We start from the raw sequence: 11,079 nt of genomic DNA, 5'->3' as shown, positions 1-11,079 counted from the left end.
GACAACTTGAACTTGCAAATATCCACCTACAAAACACAAATAAAACTAGGGAGAAATGAAATAAAACTAAACTAAAACTACAAATTAAGAATTAAAAATATGAAAAAACTCATAAAAACTAATTGAAAAACAAAATGAGCTATGAAAATGGAAAATCAAAGAAAACTGAGAAATTATAGGAAAATAAAGAAAGAAAATATAGAAAAAGGACCTAAATTTTTATTCTTATCATGAAGTTAGTCAATTTTTTTCAAGGTTTGATTCTCCGATCCCCAAGCTTTATTTATATATCTAGTAATTGCACATGACGAAGACATTAATCCTTCAGGATTTTGCAGAAGCGGTAACCTTTGTGATGTATATATCTGCCAATTTCTTCTTAAGTTTAGGGGCAGCAACCTCACTAGGATTACTCAAAATGTCAGACTTAACTGTTCCATGAAAAAGACTTAACGCATCCGCAAAGGCTCGACTAAGGCCAACAACGCCAGCATGCCGTAGAAGCTTTGTCTGCAACCCAGCATACTGTAACCAATAGGCAAGAAAAACATAATGATAAACATCACCCGCGGAATAAACACCAAGTCGGCCAAACGCAAATGGTAAGGTGGTAAGCTGTCACTGCCCATATCGCCAAACCCAGGCCCCGAAGCAGTAACGATACGCTCCATGGAAGATCGAAGAGCCTCGTCAAAAGTGCACTAAGCCACCTCAAAAGTACTAGGAGGACAAGTAAACAAAGCAACGTAGAGTTTAGAAACTTCGATACATGCCCTAAGCAACAACAGCTCGCACTAGGGATCATTGAGCTTAGCAACCTTATCCATAAGAGCAATGGTCTTGGTCACCCACTGCATCACAAGCTCACCACTAAAATCAGAATCGAAATTGGCCAGACCACCAACCAACTTAACACCACACAATGGTCTAGCAATATTAGGTGGAAAGACACCCATAAACCTGCTCCGAGGGTCTTTTATAGGCCATAAAAATTCAGTTTTTTCCACGTTAAGATGTAACCCAAAATGAGGCCCTTCCTTCATAATAATTTGCAAGACCTTCCCTGCCACCAACGTGTCACCAATAAAATTACCATCATCCAAATACCAAGCCTGAAGACATACATCAAAAGTGTCTCTAATTTTACACACCATGGGTTGTAAAACCAAAACAAAAAGTAGAGTACCAATTCAAGGGGATAACCCTGCTGCACCCCCAAAGACGATCATAAGGTTTGGTCCCCATAATACAATCTCGCTGGATTAGAATAACAGAATTCCACCCATCACGAAATGGCTAAACAACGATGACGAACTTCACATAACATGACCGAACAATCAACAATATTAAAGGGATTTTGAAAATCCACCAACTACATAGAAAGACCATAACAGAATTGCTCACCACCTGAAGAAACCCCAATACCAAATTGAAGACCATCAAAGAAACTTCCTAAAGACTAGCCAACCATAAGAACACCCACCTTTGAAACCAGACGCCGCCAAATAGTATCCACATCAATAGAACGAATACCACCACTAGGCCTGACAAGGGGTATAAGAGGAGCACTAGCAATATATTCTCCTAGTTGCATAGGACATCTTCCAGCTAGAAAGAAATTAACCACCCTAGAAATAGAGTCAACTAACTCATCCGAGATAGCCACAGCAGCACCACTCAAGCAATTTATAAGGTTCTAAGCACGTAAACCATCCCTATCTACCACTTGATGTGCCATGTGGAAAACTCTTAATATGATCTAAAATAACAGCAGAAGTAGTAACGAGATGAAGGTGGTTAACAGGTATATCAGGCAAGGATGGTGTTGGAGAAGTAGGGTTTTAGACAATCCGCAAGAGTGGCGTCATTATAAGGAGCAATGCCTGAAGAACAAAGTATCCAGAGTACATCGGTGTAATGGCCATCACAAATCTTCCTACGACATTGCTTGATATTACGCTCCTCCAAATCAAGGTCCTCATCATCAACTAATGAGAAAGTAGAAGAATCCCCTTCCAAAGTATCCCTCATAAAATGCAAATTACCACCTGGTGCACTCTAGCAACAAATACCACACTATGGATTTTGCACCAATCCACCCATGTTTCCCAGCTGAGCTGTATGAGAGAGAGCTTGCGGCTTAGAGAAACCATGAAGCACAAAACGAACAATACCATCTCCTTCATCCGGGGGTGACACTATATCATCCGCGCTATGATGACACTTAGTACGATGCGTATGCGTTTTGTAACAAACTCCACATAACCAAATCCCCATACTCAAAAAAGTAACTTCAACTTCAGTATAAACAGCTAAATTAGAAGTAAGAGAATGTCGAGTGATATTCCGCGCACCAATACAAAAATGACGATCACAAAGATGCTTAATAAGAGAACTTCAAGTAAGGACATTACCACTTCCATCTTGACAGCCACTAAGACCCACAAAAGGACAATGAAACTTCATAATATCAGCTGACATAGCTACACACAATTGCCAAAAACTACAACTGAAACCAGCCGCATGAAATACCTATAAAACCAAGACACAACAACCACAAACTTCCCAAAGGCTAACACACCCGAAAAGCATACCACTCCTTGAAAACAGGACCCAAACATACCAAAACTACACCCAAAAGTGCACCAAAAATACACCCAAAATCCTTAATAAATGGCAGAAAAGTGGAAGCTGCCTGAAAATTAACACGAAACTTGCCTGAATGACGCCCAGAAATTGCCCCTGAATTACACAGTAAGTGCCTAAAATTTGACCAAAATACAACGGGTAATTGATGAGGCAGCCGGAGCCTTCGCTTGACGTGACCCTGCGCTGGAGATGCTGCCAGAATTATGACGTGGAAGCCTAACTACCCAACCCTATTATTATTATTATTATTATTGTTATTATTATTATTAATTATTAATTAATTAAGTTTAATTATTGATTATTAATTACTAATAATCGTTAAATAATGATTAATTATTATTAATCACTTCCTATTAATTAGTAATCAATTAATGGTATTTATTACTATGTAATTAATTACTAATTAATAACTAATGAATATTCTCATTTGATTGTAATAAAGGAGAGGATACATTTGCTTGTAGATAAAATGGCATACCAAAGGATCAATGTGTTGTGATAGGGGTATCCATCATGTGTGTGACCTGACCCATAAATTGTTAAAATTCTCTAATTATAAAGTAAGAGCCATAACTGGGGTTTTGTATAGTATGTAAGCCACCCTGGCCTATTAAGGATTTAGATACCCATTATCTAGTAAGAGTAATTCTTCGTGGAAAGAATAGGTTTACTAAAATAAAGAAAGATTGGATGTACACATCAGCATATGTATTTAAGGAAATAATTCAACAAAGGTACAGAATCAAGTGCAAAAAGGTAAAAAATCGATGCAAAGAAAAAACGATTTCTTACCTTTTTTAACTTGATTTTGTACCCTTATTGATTTATTTCCTAAAATACATATGCAAAAAGGTAAGAAATCAATATTTCCAAAAAAAAAAAAAATAGGTAAGAAATCAATATTCATTTTATACTAAAGTAGGAAATAATATAAGAGGTTTTATGTTAACATTTTAGGATAAATAGACTAATTAATTTTATTTAACCAAAACCAAAGTGTTTGTGTGTTTTATATTATAAATGTGAACAATCACCCTTAATGAAAATGGATGTGGTTAAATAATGAAATCATAAGCTTTTAACTAGTGTACTGTATTGTCGTCATACCATTTTTTTGTTATGTTTTACTTCATTGGGGCGGCTAGGGGTCATAACCCGAGCTATAGTTGGAGAAGTATTTGGGGGGCCAAGGCTCTCCTTCTCGATTGAATGAAATGGAGAGTGGGGAATGGGACATCGATAAAGGTCTGGACTGATGCTTGGCTGCCTGGGGAAGGGAACTGTCGGGTTCCTACTCCGTGTAGTGACAGCAATGCTAATTTGCGAGTATGTGATTTGATTAACTTTGAGCAGGGATGGGGAATCGGGAAAAGGTGAGAGCTGGTTTCAATGAGGCGGACTGCAAAGCTATTCTGAACATACCGTTGTCAAGTAGCTGGACTGGTGATAGAAGATACTGTGGCCGACCTCTGATGGTATTTTTTCAGTTCGCTCGGCTTATTAGCTTGGAAGGTTTGGGCACATGAGGACTTGGGAATTGTTTTTTGGCGCAAGTGGGAATGAATTGTGGAAGGTTGTATGGGGTTTGGAGGGTCCTCCCAAGTTGAGTCATTTTATTTGGCGTGCGTGTAAAGGCTCACTAGGTGTTATGGAGGTGCTGCACTATAGACATATCGGGGACTCAAAAAGGTGTGGGGTTTGTGGTGCGAATGAGGAGACTATCTTGCATTCCGTATTCAATTGCAAACATAGTCTTCCTATTTGGGCGCATAGTCAATTTAATGATTTGCTCAATGCTGCTCAGATTTCTTCTTTTCGTGAGCTGTTTGTGTGGGTTGCGAGTAAGCTTCAGAAGCCCCAGCTACGTGTGTTCTGTTCTCTTGCTTGGGCAGCGTAGCGTTTCTGGAACATGGTGATTTTTGGTGATGGTGATTTTGTTAATGGGGTCAAGGTAGCCACGGGTTTTGTGTCTTACTGTGAAGAGTATGGGGTGTATAACTCAAGAGTGCGTGGAAGGGTCTCTATTGGTGCTGCTGTCCCTTCTGGTACATGTTGAAGTCCCCCTGATGAGCACGCTGTCAAGGTACGGTAAATGTGGATGCTGCTATATTTGGTAAGGCTGGGGTGGGATTGGGTGATGTGATAAGAGACAGAAATGGGGGGTTGCTTGCTACTGCTGTGAAACGACTAAGCTGCTGTTGGGAACCTGCTACGGCAGAGGCTGCTGCTACCTCATTTGGTTTAACCGTGGCAAGAAGTCTGGGGTATTTGGATGTGGTGCTTGAGTGTGATGTTGTTAATGTGGTGCGTGTGATCAGACAACAACAGGAAGGAGCTGCTCCGATTTTTATTTTCTTTGAAGATGTTTTCAGAGCTTGTAATTCATTTAATAGCTTTAAGTGCATTCATGTGAAAAGGTCTGGTAATACCGTTGCTCATTTAGTTGCTCGATGTGAAACGGATATTAATTCGGCTCGTATTTGTACCTCTCTTTTCCCCCAAAGCTTTCAAACTTTGGCGGATCTTGGTCTAATGAATTAATATGCTCGTTCCGTTGCTCAAAAAAAAAGTTTCTTTGTATAGATTGCAACATGTGCACAATAAATTTAACTACTCATTTCATGCCTTTAAATTAATTTTTTTTGTAGGTAATTAGCCATAATAAATTTCATGTGTTTTATATCATACTTGAATAAGTTTATGTGAAACTTTTAAAAACGACAACATTTAAAATTTTAAGTCACTACTATATTAATTAAACAACAACTAAACAATTAAGTACAATACTTAACATATCAAAGGTAAGCAAGTATAATACAATACAAGTATTGTACAATAATTAATGACAATGCAAGTAAAAAACAATAATTTTTAATGACAATAATTGACAATAACAAAATTTTGTGCTGCTTAAAGATAACAATACCACATATCATATATGGATAACTTAGGCGAGCTTAATAAGTCCAATACAAGCATATTCCTAAGGATAATAGAAAGTTTACATAAAATGAAACGACATAGATATGAAACATATAAATAAAAGACAAAAAAACTATAATGCTCAGCTATCTAGCATGCAAGCTAGTTTCATGAACACAAGGTCCATGACAGGTATGATAATCCGGTTGCGAATATTATCAAAGGGAGAGGTCTAATGATAAAATCTCTTCTTAATGTGATATAGTAGAAGTGCTGCCAACATTTCAGCCTCAAAGTTAAATCCAAAACACCTTTCTTCCTCTTCTTCGCCTTTGCGTTGGAACTTTCGTCAGCAAGGTCTTTGAATATCCAATAAACATATTCCTTTTTATTGGCTTCTCCTGGTACTTTTATTTCAATAGAAATAGTTCTTGGGCTCTCAACAATAATGTTACACTTTGTTAGAAGTGATGATTTTTTATTAATTCGATTTCACTTATTTAAACTTAAAATATATAAATAAACTCGTCTGCTTTTATAAGAACTTGTTTTATATGTAAATTTAATTCTCGAGAAAAAAAAATATCACTTTTGCACAAAAATAATAACAAAACATAGAATGATATTTAAAATTAAAGAAAAGGAAACATAACAAGTACCATATCGAATTCTTAAAAAAATAAATATGGAGTATGGAAATGGACGGCTTCCTCATTCAAATGAGAAAACATGTACTGAATACTTAAGATTTTACTTGCACTAACTTTATCATTTCTCTTAAATTAATTTTTTAGGGGGGGTGATTGAAATTAAGCGTGCATGTTTGAAAAATTGAAGAATTTAATAATTCAACTATAATAACAAGGATGAATTTAAAATATATAGTATGTTCATATACTCTTCTGGTATGAGCCTTAGAAATTGACGAATAAAATAACATACAATTAAGCACAATAAATAATATAAATAGAGTTGTTTTAAAAAATTAAAAAATAGAGAAAACGATGAAGTAATACGTATATAATAGCATAAATAATGCTTGATGTCGTGATGATTACCTTTATTCTTTAATGCACGTAGCTTTTTTCGATACTTTTGTTTGGTACATGAAAATTCAAGGAAAACAACTTGTTAATTAAATACAATTAGAAGCTAATCAATAAAAAAAATACGAAAATGACATCAACCTTTACTGAAAAAATACAGAGAGATAAAAAAGATATAAGATCCCAGGCTATATGAAAAAAATAAACGAGAGATTAAAAAAGAAGTGTACTTTCAAATGATTACTAACTTGCTTCAGAGTAATTCCATCAGCTCGCATCTCAAGCCAAATTTGTTCAGGGATAGCACCTGAAATACAACCATATCCACAATTGAATTTTTAATAATCAACACACACACAAACTACACATCTCAAGATTAATAAAATTATATATATTTTTCTATATCAAATTTCATGGATAAAATTAAAATTAGCATAATTATCAACTTTTTATAAACAAGGATAAAAAAATAATAATAAGAATAATCTAATAATAATGTTGTAGGTGGTAAAACTTACTTTTTTCATCACCATATTTCATAATAGCACAGGCGAACTTACGCTTGAAATCATCAGACCAAAATAACCTCATTTTATTTTCTCTAATTAACGATTGGAAATGGTAGGAGAGAATAAGGAAGAGAACATGGATATGATGAGGGGGCTGAGAGAGGCGGATAAGTGATAATAAATAAAAATAATGCAACAAAAGGGGTATAAATAGAGAAGAATCTAATTAAATACGCGAGTGTTATATCTTATTACACTTTGCCTTTTACATACTATAGTAATATTCCGCACTCATACAACTAAAACAAATGGAGAAAAGCGACACAAAAAGAAAAGAAATCTCTAAGATTGTTTTTGTAATTTTGTTTACACTAGCTATGCAAACAAATTAATTAATATAGACAAATTAGGCTGAAATTTGTATTCTTTTCATTTGTTTTTATCAACCCACCTTTTTAATATTAAAATCAATTTATCAAATAAATAATTATACGACATCTATAAAAGAATACCAAGTTAATAAACAAATGATAAAACTTTTAATTAAATAGAAAATATTGATTTAAATATTGCAACCTTAGCCCCGTTTAAATCTAATAATCCAACCTTAGGATTATTGCAGACTAATCCAAGCTTTGGGCAGTCTTCAATTCTGTTAGACCAAATTGACTTGTTACCTTAAGAATAGGTTATTTGTTTATTTAAATATTTTTTGAAAACTTTTTATTTCATTTATTTTCAAAATTATTTTTTTCTTTTAAAAAATTACTTTCTCTCTCTTCCTCCCAACCACCCTCCCCCTAGCCTGTTCTCATCCACCTAGCTGCCACCCCTAACGCCCATGTTCCCAACCACCTTGATGCCCCTAGCTATTCTCCCAACTACCCTTATCCTATTTCCGGCCAATGCCTACCCACAAAATTTGCCGAAATAACCACCACTTATCCCCTCTCTGTCAGTGGCACTATTAACGGGTTACTGGTCATGAGTTACATATCAAAAAGGAGGGGAAGAAGGCTTTCACTTCTAGTATTAATGGAGTTTGACGGGTTTCGGGTTTTGGGGTTTGTGGTGGCTGAAGTTTTGGGATCATCACTTTGGGTGGGTGCGGGGAAAAGGGATAGGGAAGGATGGTCGGAAAAGTAAATTGAAGGGGAGGAGAGGGGTGTACGGGAAAGGGGTTGTCATCTCCGGATGTAATAGAGGTGGAGGTGGAGGAAAAGTGGAAAGGAAAAAATGAAAATTTAAAATAATAATTGTAGGGAATAATTTAAAGCGTTAACCCCTAGCTTGAACCCCACTGTGATCATACACTAAAGTACGGTGGCGTCCAAAAGGAAAGAAGATAGAGCAAAAGAGTCGCCAACAATTTTTAGGAACTTGTAAACTATTCATAGGATGAAGGTTACACCCCTTAACGATCCAAGAGATCGTCAACTCCATGAGGTCTAGAACCAAATAAGGGTTCGGGGATGAAGGTACAAATCCAACCTAAAAGAGATTGAACCTGCCCTAATAATAAGCCTCTACTTTATTCTGATTGTATTCATGTGCGCTTTTCGATTAACATGCAATCATTAGAATTAACCCTAAACCTGTTTATCTATGTTGGTTGAATTTAATGCACAAACAAATCTATTATTGACGATCACTTGAATTATAATCACATTAACCCTAACAAGATTATTAAATATCTTATTAAGCGTGATTACAAGTACAAATTTCCTTTAAACATGCATAAAAGGTGTGATCAAGCAATAAATATCAAGCAACATAATAATAATCAATCATTAGAATAAACATGAATAATAATAATCATCATTAAAATAATAATAATAATATTCATAATCATCATAAATTATAACAATTATAATCATAATCATGTTCATGTTAATATTAAAGCATAATATTAGCAAGATCCTAGGCATGATACTAACAAGATTAATAACAAACCCTAGCATGTCACTAAGCATTAAAAATCAAATCTTTAGCCCTAACATGATACTAACAATCATAAATATTAGGAAGAGAATAAAAGGTATCATAGCAATCATATTTAATATTAAAAATAGCCTAGACATGATACTAGGAATATCATAACAACAATTTAAACATGATTTCTACATCATAACATCAATTAAAACCATTAAAGCACTTATTTTGATGCCTCGTTAGGGATGGCAAACAGATCAGGTCGGGTCATATTCGTGTTCGGGTCATTTCGGGTTCAGGTTGAAACCCCCTGACCTGAACCTGATCTGTTTAGCATTTCGGGTCGAAGTTCTTGACCCTAACCTGATTTATTCGGGTTCGGGTCAACCCGAAGTTGACCTTATTCAACCTGAATTTTTATTTTTTATTTTTTTTTGGTGGGTAGATTAAAGAAAAATTTATTACCAATAAAAATCTTAAAAACAAAAAGAAATCAATACAAGTTGAATCTCAAATTTAAATCTGTAAATCATAAATAAATTTAAATGTAATAAATTTACAATCAAAACTTCCAATTAAAGGGATTTGAAACTTAAATTTACAACAAAATTTTAACTTCTCAAAATCCTTCACATGCTGGTTTGCTGTTCGTTCTTTCCTGCAAACAATAACAAAAACACATTAATAAATATTGAAGTCATCAATTTAGATTTTATAAAATACATAATCAACTTTCAATAATATGTATATTCAATTCCAATACAATTCAAACCATAAACACTACGACAAAGTAGTAGAAAGTAGATGCAATTTTTACCAATTTCATAAATAGCCATCTTAAAATAAGAAATATCAAATCAAACAAGTAGATCTAGATATTAAAATACAAGCTAAGAACATCTAGATGTAAACAAATTAATAACTGATGATGAATTCGAATATAAACAGCAAATGACTTCGAAATTAAACAAAAATTAACATGTTAAAAACGAAAAAAAAAACCCGAAAGCATGTAAATAAATTCAAGAGGAAAATTACCTTGAGATGATGGAGAAGGTTAAAGGAATGATTGTAGGACTGAAGGAAAGGAGTGAAGGAGACACAAGTGAGGCAATGAGACAAGGATAGAGGAAGAAAAACGGCTGTTTGCCTGTTTTAGAAGGAGAATGTGAGGGTTTTAGGGTTTTTCTCTTTTATTAGGTGGATTTATGGGCTTGGGCTTAAGAGTTATTTTCGTTTTTACTTGTTCGTTGGTTTTTTTTTTTTTTTTTTTTTTTTTTTTTTTTTTTTTTTTTTTCGGGTTAGATGGATCATTTTCGGGTTGAAAATTTCAACCTTAACCTAACCCAATAATTATCAGGTCGGGTTCGTGTCGACCCATTTAAGTTTTCGGGTCAGAAACCTCAACCCAAACCCGCTATTTTCAGGTCGGGTTCGGGTCGTGTTTTCGGGTCGGGTTAGTTTTTGCCAGCCCTATGCCTCATACCTCTTTCTAATAACAAAATACACACGTTAGTAACTTCAAGGAAAATAATAATCAAAACAATTAAATTAAATAATTGAAAGAGAGATTTGGGACCAAACCCTTAGAAATTGAACCTTTCACGTCTAGGGCGAAGACAACTTCGAATATGGCTAGGTGTTTCTAGATCTTGCGAATGCGGAATTTTGTATGTGAAAACAAAGTTTTAAGAAAGAAAGAAAGAAAGATGGATGATTAAGGGAATGAGAGGATTAATTAAATGAAAACTGATCGATTGTAGGCGAATGCTAATTAAAACTGACTGTTGATGATAACTGGTGAATGAAAACGGAGTTTTTAATACGTTATTTATAGAGAAAATCAGCCAAAAAGATAAAACAAACAAAACAGAGTATGGCGCACAAAAAACAGAGCTGGCGCCAACTCTGGCTAATTGGCGCCAGGCGCCAGGCCTGGTTCCAGGCGCCAATGATATGGAGTCAGGCGCCAAGCCTGTTTTTAATGCGTTTTCGAAAATCAGATAAGTTTGCCGTACTGG

The 11,079-nt window shown here is 34.9% G+C and overlaps 1 long non-coding RNA gene across 1 annotated transcript; it reads right to left on the bottom strand.

Annotated features, from left to right (window-relative positions):
* Positions 1 to 5,559: 5,559 nt before the first annotated feature.
* On the bottom strand, positions 5,560 to 7,474 carry LOC110713195. The gene is made up of 3 exons (XR_002509801.1): positions 7,136 to 7,474; positions 6,848 to 6,924; positions 5,560 to 6,663 (listed from the first exon to the last, which is right to left on the bottom strand). It is a non-coding gene; the product is annotated as an uncharacterized LOC110713195 (long non-coding RNA).
* Between the last annotated feature and the right edge of the window lie 3,605 nt (positions 7,475 to 11,079).

Source organism: Chenopodium quinoa, unplaced genomic scaffold (assembly GCF_001683475.1).
Source record: "Chenopodium quinoa cultivar QQ74 unplaced genomic scaffold, ASM168347v1, whole genome shotgun sequence".
In the NCBI taxonomy this organism is placed as follows: domain Eukaryota; kingdom Viridiplantae; phylum Streptophyta; class Magnoliopsida; order Caryophyllales; family Amaranthaceae; genus Chenopodium; species Chenopodium quinoa.
Note: the sequence above shows the minus strand (reverse complement) of the source record. Positions and strands in the feature narration are given on the sequence as shown.